This window comes from Peromyscus maniculatus, chromosome 22, assembly GCF_049852395.1.
Source record: "Peromyscus maniculatus bairdii isolate BWxNUB_F1_BW_parent chromosome 22, HU_Pman_BW_mat_3.1, whole genome shotgun sequence".
Taxonomy (NCBI): Eukaryota; Metazoa; Chordata; class Mammalia; order Rodentia; family Cricetidae; genus Peromyscus; species Peromyscus maniculatus.
In genome coordinates, this window is record NC_134873.1 from 365,977 (window position 1) to 378,139 (window position 12,163).

Genomic DNA, 12,163 nt, shown 5'->3' on the forward strand with positions numbered 1-12,163 from the left:
CTGTTTGACATGAATCTATGTAGGTGTGGAGCAGGCTGGGATTGTTCAAATGGAACTTTAGTCCTTCTGTACAAATGGGACTTAGTCTTGCTCACAGTACCTACATTGGAATGAAAATTAGCATTTTATGTAAATTCCATGTTATAAGAAAAGAAATGAGAGAGGGAAAAAATGGTGAAAGGAGGTAGTGATGTAGGAAGTATAAAGAGGAAGAAAGAGAGAGGAGAGAAAGAAAGAAGGAAAAAAGAAAGAGGGAGAGGGGGAGGAGGGAGGGAGTGAAGGAAGGAAAGAAGGCAGGAAAGAAGGGAGGGAGGGAGGCAGGGAGGGAGAAAAGAAGGGAGGGAATGAGACAGGTGGAGAAAAGGGAGGGAGAATGGAAGAGAAGAAAAGGACAGAGGGAGGAGAAGGAAGGAAACAAAGGGAGGAAGGAAAGAAAGCAAGAGAGGAGGGGGAGGAACAGGGTAGGGGTGGCTCCTCCCTGCTTATAGATTAGGAGTCACTGTCTTCAGGTGTGCGCCCTCCCACAAGCCTACTAAGCTCCATGGCACAGTCTCACAGCAAGACACACAAATGGCTCTTCTGTGCTCAGTGGATCACAAACAGAAGACATGAATGTGGGGAGCAGAGTTGTGGGGAGGAAAGCTGACCGGGTGGGAAGGAGTTAGAGAGTGTGCAAAGTAACCAGAAAGCATTGCATACATGCCTGACCTGTCAAAGAACAAATTTAATTAGTGAAAAAGAACAGAGGAAAGACAGGAAGGAGAGAAGAGAGAGAACATATGCATTCATAGGGTTCAGTGCAAAAATCCACCAAAATTCTTTTGTCCATCATCACAGGTGATCGTATAAGTTAAAATTCTTCACTATTTAATGCAGCAGGTAACTTGGATTTTCTTTTCACTTCTAAAATTCTTCAGAAGTAAGATTTCACTAAGGAAAAAACCGTTTAAAATTTTTGAGTTAAAAAATATTTGAACACTTTTGTATGATTTTTGTATGAAATGGTCTGACAAGGAGTGGGGGAGGGGCTGATAGATGGAGACCCCCTTTTCAGAATTCTACTCACTCTGTGTCCCAAAGATAATAAATCTATGGGCTTGGAGTCCAAAGCCATCACTAACAGACCATCCCAATGCCTCCCTAAACCCCTCAAATTCTACAACCATGTCCTTGCAGAATCCTTCATAAAAGTTATGAGAAGAGCCCAGGGTCAAAGCCAAGTCACACTCACAGGAAACAATCCACAGCTATGATCAGCATGATGTCGTCTGTGGGCAGGCTGATGGATGTGAACACAATCACCATGGTGACCAGTCCTGCCTGGGGGATGCCAGGTGCTCCTACACTAGCAGTTGTGGCTGTGATGTTGCGGGAATTCAGGAGGAAAGAGAGAACAGAAGATTGGAAGATCAGGAAGGGAAGGGCACCTTAAGTTAAATTCCCAAGCCAACACAGAAAGAAAAATATTCCATGAACTCTCTTTGGATGTGAAACTAAATTTAAAAAGTTGAAGTCACAGAAGCAAAAAGAAGAAACCGTGATGCTGGGCAGATGGGCTGGGAGTTGGGGAAATGTCTCTCAAAGGGTACAAGATGTCTAGATACCACATAAATGGCTTCCAGAAATCTAATGTATGGTGTGGAGGGTGTGGCTAATGATGCTGTGTTTGTATTTCAAAGAGAATAAACCTGAAGTCTCTTCTCACTATCAGCAAAGAGAAAGAGAACCGAGAAAGGGAGAGGAGAAGAGGAGGACTGACAGAGAGAGAAAAAGAGAAGGAAGGGAAGAAAGGAGAGAGGAGAGAGGAAGGGAGGGGAAAATAAGGAGGAGATGAGAAAATAAGAGGAGAGAGGAGACACAGGCAGCAGAAGAGGGTGTGGGAGAAGGAAGGAAACCATAGGAGACAAATAAAATAATCAGCCTGACTGTTTTGATCATCTGCAGAGTGCACAGGTAGCAAATCATCATGAAACACATCTTCAAATACACACAACTTTTGTCAGCTGTCATTCAAGAAAGCTGCGGCTGGAAAAGGAGAGTTGTTTATTAAGAAGGCAAATACAGACGAGATAGGGTGCATTCAGGGTGGTATGACCATAGACAAATGGAGAGAAACTCAACACAATTCCACTAAATTCAGGAACGAGTCATGTCTGTCCGCTTTCCCCATACTTATTCAATATAATTCTTGAAGTTCTAGCCAGAGCAATAAGACAACATAAGGAGATTAAGGGGATACAAATTGGAAAGGAAGATTTCAAGCCTTCCCTATTTGCAGATGACATGATAGTATACTTAGGTGACGCCAAAAATTCCACCAAGGAACTGATACACCTTATAAACACCTTCAGCAACATAGGAAGATACAAGATCAACTCAAAAAAATCAATATCCCTCCTATAAACAATGGACAAAGAAGCTGAGAAGGAAATCAGGGAAACATCACCCTTTACAATAGCCACAAATGACATAAAATACCTTGGGGTAACACTAACCAAGCAAGTGAAGGACCTATATGACAAGAACTTTAAGTCCCTGAAAAAAGAAATTGAAGAAGATGTCAGAACAGGGAAAGATCTCCCACGCTCATGGATAGGCAGGACCAACATAGTAAAAATGGCAATTTTACCAAAAGAAATCTACAGATTCAATGCAATCCCAATGAAAATATCAACACAATTCTTCACAGACCTGGAAAAAATAATACTCAACTTCATATGGAAAAACAAAAAACCCAGGATAGCCAAAATAATCCTGTACAATAAAACAACCTCTGGAGGCATCACGATCCCTGACTTCGAGCTCTACTATAGAGCTACAGTAATAAAAACAGCTTGGTATTGGCACAAACACCTACATGTGGACCAATTGAATCGAATTGAAGACCCTGACATTAATCCGCACACCTATGAACATATAATTTTTGACAAAGAAGCCAAAAGTGTACAATGGAACAAAGAAAGCACCTTCAACAAATGGTGCTGGCATAACAGGATATCAACGTGTAGAAGGCTGCAAATAGATCCATATCTGTCACCGTGCACAAAACTTAAGTTCAAGTGGATCAAGGACCTCAACATAAATCCAGCTGCTCTGAACCTGCTAGAAGACAAAGTAGGAAGTAGTCTTGAACACATTGGCATAGGAGATCACTTCCTAAATATAACACCAGTAGAACAGACAATGAAAGAAACAAGCAATCAATGGGACCTCATGAAACTGAGAAGCTTTTGTAGAGCAAAAGATACGGTCAACAAAGCAAAGCAACAGCCTACAGAATGGGAAAAGGTCTTAACCAACCCCACATCTGACAGAGCACTGATATCCAGAATATATAAGGAACTCAAGAAATTAGGCATCCAAACAACCAACAGTCCAATTAAGAAATGGTCTATAGAACTAAACAGAGAATTCTCAACAGAGGAATCTCAAATGGCTGAAAGACATTTAAAGAAATGCTCAACATCCCTAATCATCAGAGAAATGCAAATCAAAACAACTCTGAGATACCACCTTACGCCTGTCAGAATGGCTAAGATCAAAAACACTGAAGACACCTTATGTTGGAGAGGATGTGGAACTAGTGGAACTCTCCTACACTGCTGGTGGGAATGCAAGCTTGTACAACCACTTTGGAAATCAATATGGCACTTTCTTAGAAAATTGGGAATCAATCTCCCCCAAGATCCAGCTATACCACTCTTGGGCATATACCCAAGAAATGCTCAGTCATACCACAAGAGCAACTACTCATCTATTTTCATATCAGCATTGTTTGTAATAGCCAGAACCTGGACATAACCTAGGTGTACTTCAACTAAAGAATGGATAAATAAATTGTGGCACATATACACAATGGAATACTACTCAGCAGAGAAAAAAAATGACATCCTGAGGTTTGCAGGCAAATTGATGGATCTAGAAAAAATCATCCTGAGTGAGGTAACCCAGACTCAGAAAGACAAATATGGTATGTACTCACTCATAGGAGGATCCTAAATGTGGAACAAGGATGACTGGACTGCTGCTTACATCACCAGAGAGGCTACCTGGAAAACAGGGCCCTAAGAAAGACACGAGAATCACCCAATTACAGAGAAATGGCTGAGATCTAAATGAACAACCTGGACATGAGTGGGAGTGATGAAGGGAAAGGGTCAAGGGAAAGAGAGCCTGTGGGAATGGGAGATCCCACCTGAATCAAGAACAGAGAGGGAAAACAAGGAGTAAGAGACCATGGTAAATGAAGACCACATGAGAATAGGAAGAAACAAAGTGCTAGAGAGGCCCAAAGAAATCCACAAAGATACCCCCACAATAGACTGCTGGCAATGGTTGAGAGACAGCCGGAACTGACCTACTCTGGTGATGGGATGGCCAAATACCCTAATAGTCGTGCCAGAAACCCCATCCAACGACTGACGGATCTGGATGCAGAGATCCATGGCTAGGCCCCGCGTGGAGTTCCGGGATTCTAATTAGTGAGAAAGAGGAGGGTTTATATGAGTGAGAATTGTTGAAACCAAGGTTGGATAAAGCACAGGGACAAATAGCCAAATGAATGGAAACACATGAACTATGAACCAAAGGCTGAGGGGCCCCCAACTGGATCAGGCCCTCTGAATAGGTGAGACAGTTGATTAGCTTGGTCTGTTTGGCAGGCATCCAGGCAGTGGTACTGGGTCCTGTGCTCATTGCATGAGTTGGCTGTTTGAAACCTAGGGCTTATGCAGGGACACTTGGCTCAGTCTGGGAGGAGGGGACGGGACCTGTCTGGACTGAGTCTACCAGGTTGATCTCAGTCCTGGGGGCTCTGGGGAGGATTTGCCCTGGAGGAGGTGGGAATAGGGGATGGGCTGGGGGGAAGGAGAGGGATGCAGGAGGGGGGAGAACAAGAGAATCCGTGGCTGATAGGTAGAACTGAATTGTATTGTAAAATAAAATAAAAGGAAAAAAAGGCACATAGAGCTTACTACGTTGAAGGCCAGGACATTCCGGCCCCTCTTGGTTTTGAAGCATATTTCTTTCTTGATTTAAGTTGTTTGTTTTGTTTTTTTATTCTCATATGTATAAATGTTTACCTGCATGTATGTTGTATACTGCATGTGTGCCTGGTGGTCATGGAGTCCATAAAAGAGCATTGGGTCTCCTGGAATTGGGGTGATAAACATCAGTTATGTAAGTAGTGGGAACAAAACTAGGTCCTCTGTAAGAGCAGCAAGTTCTCTTAACTCCTGAGCCATCTCTCTGGCCCACGGAAGACCATTTCTTGCTCAGGTAATCTTTTTTAAAAATTAAAAAGCTAACGATCTATGTCAGTGGTAGAATACCTGTCTAGCAGGTATAAATCCTTGTTTCCACTTCTAGTCCCGCAAATTAATATGAAATTGAAAGTAGGATCTATGGGGTCACAGGTGGCCTATGTTAAAACTCCAGAATTAACTCCAATTACCCCCCAAAAAATGTAATATGTATTGTGAAGGCCCCTGAGTTTCCCAGCAAAGGCAGTAGTGCCCTCGAGATGCCAGCTCTCTCCTCAGTAGTCGAGGAAACCCCTTTCTAGCTTCTATAGCCATACACACAGAACAAGGGGAGATGATTAGCACAGAGGACAACTCTATCAGAATGGTGGTTGAGCAAATACTCAGACTGGTATTGAAGAATGGGACTTCAAGGGAGAAGACTCCATTCATGAGCTTTATACCTTGACATGAACTCAGAGCCTATCCTGCCTCATCAGGAGAATGGCAGACACATGCCTATCTTCTCATTGTGACAGAAAAGAGCCAAGGACAGTGCCTGTCTAGGCTTCTCCTCTGTTACTCAGATTTAAGAAAATGTGCCCAGAAGAAACTTTGGGAGAAAGGGTTTTATTTTAGCTCACAATTCCAGGTTATAGTCCATCATTGTAGAGAAGTCAAGGAAGGAACTTGAAGCCATTAGCCACAACACATCCGCAGTCAAGAGCAGAGAAAATGTGTGCATACCTATGGGTCTGGTCTCTCTCAACTTTTAAACAACTCGGGAACCAAATCAAGGGAAGAAGTACTGCCCACTTTTAGGCTGAACCTTCCCATGTTGATCTCCAACAAACATACCCAAAGGACAATGGGCCCTTCTTGAGATTATCTCCTCAGGTGAATCCAGATTCTGCCAAATGTACAATTAAAACAAACCACCACATCACTAGTGGAGGAAAAGATTCCATTCGAAAAAGAAGTGTAGGGCCCTGAGAGATGGCTCAGTGGGTAAAGATGCTGTGCTGCCAAGTCTGACAAACTGAGTTCAGTCCCCAGGACCCGCATAGCAGAAGAGGAAAACTGAATCCTGTGAGTGGTCCTCAGACCTCCACATGTGCACTGTGACACACACACACACACACACACACACACACACACACACACACACACACGAGCACACACACGTGCAGGTGCACAGGCACAAATGTAATTTTTAAGCTCTTTTAAACCAAGTGGCTGGAGATAGTTCAGCAGCTAGGAGCACTTACAGCTCTTACAGAGGACCCAAGCTCTATTCCTGGAACCCGTATCAGGCAGCTGCCTATAACTCCAGTTCCAGGGAACTTGAAGCCCTCTTCTCATCTTAGAAAACACCTTCACACAAGAGGTGAACACAGACTCAGGGAGACACATACAAAATAGAAAAAAATGTGAAGTGTAGTTTCTACTGACCATGTATCACACTCACATCCTTATAAGCCAAAATATTATTCCATTACCAGGAATGATGGCACATGCCTACAGTCCCAATTAGCCAGGTCAGAGAGAGAGGGGGAGGGAGAAAGGGAGAGAGGGAGAGAGGGAGGGAGGGAGGGAGGGAGGGAGGGAGGGAGGGAGGGAGGGAGGGAGGGAAAGAAAGATCATAAGTCAAACCATCTTAAGTCAGGATGTGTCTATGGAAGAAATTTCCAACGAAGAAAATACTTTCCTTCACAGAGTTTACATTTTCATTCTTGTATGATAGGCAGACAATAAGCAACATGGATGAGTAAAAAATCCCCCATGGATACAAATGCTGTGGAGCATCCTACATCCTTCATCCAAAATACTGGAAATCAGAAATATTGCACATGTTGCTTTGCTGTTTTTCAGATTTTTTGATATTTGCATATACATAATTTTATATCTTAGTTAGGAATGAGATGCAACTATAAACAGGAAATTTCTCAGTAGACCTTGTTCACACAGCCTGTCCTATTCAGTTGATATTCATCGTCTCACCTGATTGTGGTAATCTGGCCCAGGTTGAGCTCATAGTTGTTGACTTGAGCAAAAAAGATGGCTGCCAAGGCCTCATAGAGTACAGTGCCATCCATGTTGACAGTGGATCCACAGGCAGCAGGAACCTGGTGATGGGTCAGTCCACATCCAGGCCCTCCTCCAGGCATCAGAAAGTGATAGGCAGGGTTGCAGAGCTGGGGGAAGAGAGCTCTGGAGGCTGAGAATAGGGAGTTGAAGGATGGGGAGAGGGCAGTAGCAGCAAAGGGCCAAAGGAGGGCTCCCCTCTACCACATGGAGAACAGGTTGGAATGTGAGCAAGGAGTAGAAAGTGGGAATTACAGTTGTGCATGGGGGAGTGGGACTCCTAATGCAGAGAGAACTCAGAGGTAGACATTCCCAGAGGAATGTCTCTTGACCCATTCACACCAAGATTTTATGACAGTCTATTCCAGATTGCTGACTTCCACACCGAAGCCTAACGATGATGGCTAACTTCAATTATCAAGAACTGAACCAGGAACTACCTAAGAAGAGAGTCTCCATGGGTCACTATGTTTGGTCATCCTATGGGAATCATCTATGTGGGATTGTCTTAACTAATTCATATGAGAAAACCCAGCCAACGATGAGTGGTGCTATTCCCTAGGCAGGGGGTCCTGAACTATTTAACAGTGGAGAAACCAAGCTGAGCATATGCAAGAAAGCAGCAAACATGCATTTATTCTCTGTGCCTGAGTGTGATGTGACTAGCTGCCTCAAGTTCCTGTTTAGATTTCCCCACAGAAATGGGCTATAACCTGTAATTGTAAGCCAAATAAATTTCTTCCTCACACACTAAACTACCCTTCATCAGGGTATTTTGTCACAGCAACAGAAATGAAAGTAGAACAGTAAAAGACAGAGTGTTTTTCTGCACAAGAAACAACCCAATCTACAGCAGCTAGGGCTCTCCCCAACTACTTCACAGAGTATACTTTCATTTGACTGGCAACTTAGTAGAAAGAGTAGGCAGCTCATTTGGGGTCAGGTTGTCTGCAAGAACTGACCCCTGTGTGGTCAGCTTTATGCTATGAAACTTAAAGCTTGGACTCAAGTCTGTGGCCCTAGAACAAGACATTGCCTACTGCAAAGCACCCAATTCAATTTCAACCTTTGCCAAGCATCAGAAACAGCACTGGAGGTGGGAGCAGGGGCTGATTAGCTCCATACTGATCAGATTGGTTTAATTCTATGTACAATAGTATCAATCCTATTTAGCCCCAGATCAAAGATCAAAAGGCACATTCTCCAATCATCATGAGGACAATAAAAAATATTTTCTCCTATCTGTTTGGATGTTAGGATACTTTGTCAAGCTGTTTTAAATTTGGATGGTGAGAGATAAGGATCACTTTTTAAGCCCCTAAAAGCACAAACAGGAGAGGAAAGCCTAAGAAGCCAAGACTCTCTGAGCTTGTGTTTCACCCCCAGTACCACCTTAAACAAAGAACTGGCATCTGTCTCTCCTCCTTATAACCTAGAGAAACAAAAGAGACAAGGAGGTTATGAGAGTCATCACAAGACAAAGACTATATCCCCAAGTATAGGCCACCAGTAGAAAGCTTCAAGAGTTACCCAATACTATTGTATAACCAGAAGAGGTGTTTGGAGAGGTGGAGAGGAGAGTACCTAAAAGAACCTATGAAAGATGAAGAATGGACTCAGGGAGAGTTCCTGGAAAGGCCATACCTGGAAGAGGTACCTATGGCTGTGATGAGGGCCTGTAGCGGGCCCCCAATGAATGGGAGGGGGTTCTGATGGGTGACAAGAAGGCAGATGAGGGGCAAAACACCACCAGCACGGAGGAACAATCCAATGATGACAGTCAGAGTATACATGCCCAGCTGACCTCCAAGGGCAGCCATGTCTTCCATTTCCAGAATCTTCCCAGCAATCAGGAACAGGATGCCCACAGGTGCATACCTGGGCAAGGCACATATGTATTAGGATGATCTTCCTCACAGGTCTGGAGCTGGCATTCCCCAAACTTTGCCCAAATAGATTCAAGGAGCCAGACAGTACCTACCACGAAACCACAACTCCACCCCAACCTTTCCCGAGTATCAAAGCCAGCACTGGGACACAGGGGAAATGGCCCTGTGGTTAGGAGTACTTGCTGTTCAATGATGAAATTCTCATTTTGGACACATCATCCACACTGGACAGCTCAAAAACACTTCTAACTCCAGCTCAAGGGATATGGCACCACTTTCTGGTCTCTATGGGTACCCACAGAAACACCTGCACACCCACTTACACATCCACACACATATATAAAATAAAATATTTTTAATAGCATTGTTGTTAGGGTTTTCTCCCAAAATATTTCCCCAGAGGCTCATATGTTGAAGGCCAGTGCTCTGAGGTGGGACCTGTAGAAGCTAACTGTTCATGAGAGTTCCAATCTCTGCTATGGGTTATCAATTGATGGAATCATAGCTGAATGAGCTATTGGGAGCAAACTATAGGAAAGGCCTCATAAAAGGCAGTAGATCATTGGGGGTATACCCTTGAAGGACATATCTTCTCCGCAGTCTCTCCCTCTCTCCCTCTCTTTTTCCTAGATGCAGTGAAGTTAGCAGCTGCATTGGCTATATCCATTCACCATCATGGCCCAAACGCAATGGAGCCAGCCAACCATGCACTGTTTCCTGCAAACCTGTGAGGCAAAAATAAACCTTCCCTCTTTAAATTGGTTTTCCCGGGCATTTTGTCATAGCAACAGAAAAGCTAATTAATACAATTGGATTCTATGAATGTACCCACCTCACATTGGTTACTCACTGCTCATCTGATAAGCAGAAAAGTTCCTACAACATCAGCATTGAGCCTTCTGGAATCTTTATCTCATTCTCTCATTCAAGCCCCTTTCAGCTCAACTCCAGATGACTATTCCCTTCAGAATTCGGTCCTTAGGCATTAATTACTAAGTATGGCAGTTTGAATGAAAATGGTACCCCTAGGCTCATAAGGAGTGGCACTTTTGGGAGGTATGGCCTCATTGGACTACATGTGGTATTGTTGGAGGAAGTGTGTTATTGGGGGCAGGCTTTGATGTTTCAGATGCTTGAGCCAGGCCCAGTGTGTTTCTCTCTTTCGGCTGCCTGCAGGTCCAGATGTAGAACTCTTTGCTCCTTCTCTAGCACCATGCCTGCTTGCATGCCACCACACTTCCTACCATGAAATTAATGAACTAAATCACTGAACTGTAAAACAGCCCTAATTAAATGTTTTCCTTTATAAGAGTTGCCATGCTCATGGTGTCTCTTCACAGCTATAGAAACCCTAACCAAGACACTAAAACATCCCCATCTCTGACCTTCTAAATTTCCACAAATTGCTTTTTGTGCTAGTTAGTTTGAAGTTTCAACTTGACACAACCTAAAATCACCTGAGAAGACAGTTTCAATGAGGAATTATCTAGAGTAGGTTGGCTTATGGGAATGTGCTTGGGAGACTCTCTTAATTGCAAATTGTTGTAGAAAGAGATAGTCCACTGTGGGCAGCACTATTTAATGGGCTTGGCCCTGGACTGTGTAATAATAGAAGAAGCTGGCTGAAACTAAGCAAGCAAGCAAGCAGGGATTCATGTGTTGATTCTCTCTACTCTTCACTGTGATGTGATGTTTGAAGTTCCTGTTTTGTCTTCTCTACAATAATGGACTGTAACCTAGAAATGTGAGGCTATAAATAATCATTTGCTCTTTATGTCAGAATTTTATCACAGCAACCAAAATGAAACTAGAGTCCTTTTTGTCCAGTCACTCGGCGTTTCTCAGGCTTTGCCTGTTCTCTCCCTTGTTGGTGATGTACCTCTCTCCTCTTCACATCTAGTTAGGTTCTTACTCTCCTTTCAAGCCCAGATGTATGGCTCACTCCTCATCTTCCCAGGGAGCATCCACTGCATATGGGTCCATCCACCACTGCTGGAGCTTTGCTATGGCACCTATGGCTTTGTGTTACACATAGTGGTCTACATCTGTCTCCCCCTGGATTTTACAAACTTCTTCAAGATAAAGTATGACTTCAGTGTATCACTGTGTCTCAAGCCTGGGAAACTGTCTGCTAGACGAATGAGCTAGTGAAGAGTGAAATAATTTTGAAAAAAATTAATGTGAAAAGGGGACATGGGTGTTGGAAGATGGAGTAGTGGTTAAAACACTTATCATGTAAGCATGAGGACCAGAGTGTAGACCCTCCAAAACCTATGTAATGCTTGATAGGCTAGGCCAACCCAGCCTCAGAAGGGAAGTCAGGTCAATTTGGCTAGCAAGTTGAGCCACTTCCTTGAGCTCCAGATTTGACTGAGGGATCCTTCCTTAATGAATAAGAGCTATGGAAACCAGCCCTAATTAAATTTTTTCCTTTATAAGAGTTGCCATGGTATAAGAGCTATGGAAAATGATACCCAACATGCCCTTGGGCCACCACACACATACTTCCCCCCACTCATTCAAAAATAACATACATTCGCATGCACATCACACCATACCCAAATGTAGAAAGGAAAATAAAACAGGGCATGAGTAAGTATGAAAGTGAAGAGATAAATGGAATATCTGAGGGAGTAAATGAGAAAATGGCAAATGCATACATAAATCAACAGTTTTGGGAGTGAATCCAAGTGTACTGGTTTGGGTGAGTAAATACACAAATGCAGTCAATGTCTTAACTAATGGTGTTAATACTACAGCTCAGTGTCACAGTTACTGCCTAGCTTACTCAAGGCCCTAGGTTCCATCCTGAGCACCAGGGAAAAAAGATTATTATTTAGGAAACTGAAGGTACACCTCAGTGGTAGAGTGATTGATTATCTAGTAGACATAAGGCCTTGGTTCAACCCTAGCACTTAAAAATAATTACAGGGGCCAGAAAGATGGCTC

At 43.4% G+C, this 12,163-nt stretch overlaps 1 protein-coding gene and 1 pseudogene across 1 annotated transcript in view; one reads left to right on the top strand and one right to left on the bottom strand.

Moving 5' to 3' along the window:
- The window catches only part of LOC143270293 (uncharacterized), a 539,180-nt gene that overhangs the window by 74,235 nt on the left and 452,782 nt on the right, over positions 1 to 12,163 (top strand). The gene's annotated exons all lie outside the window — the stretch shown is intronic.
- Positions 1 to 12,163, bottom strand: part of LOC143270132 (excitatory amino acid transporter 4-like) — a 28,591-nt pseudogene that overhangs the window by 1,692 nt on the left and 14,736 nt on the right.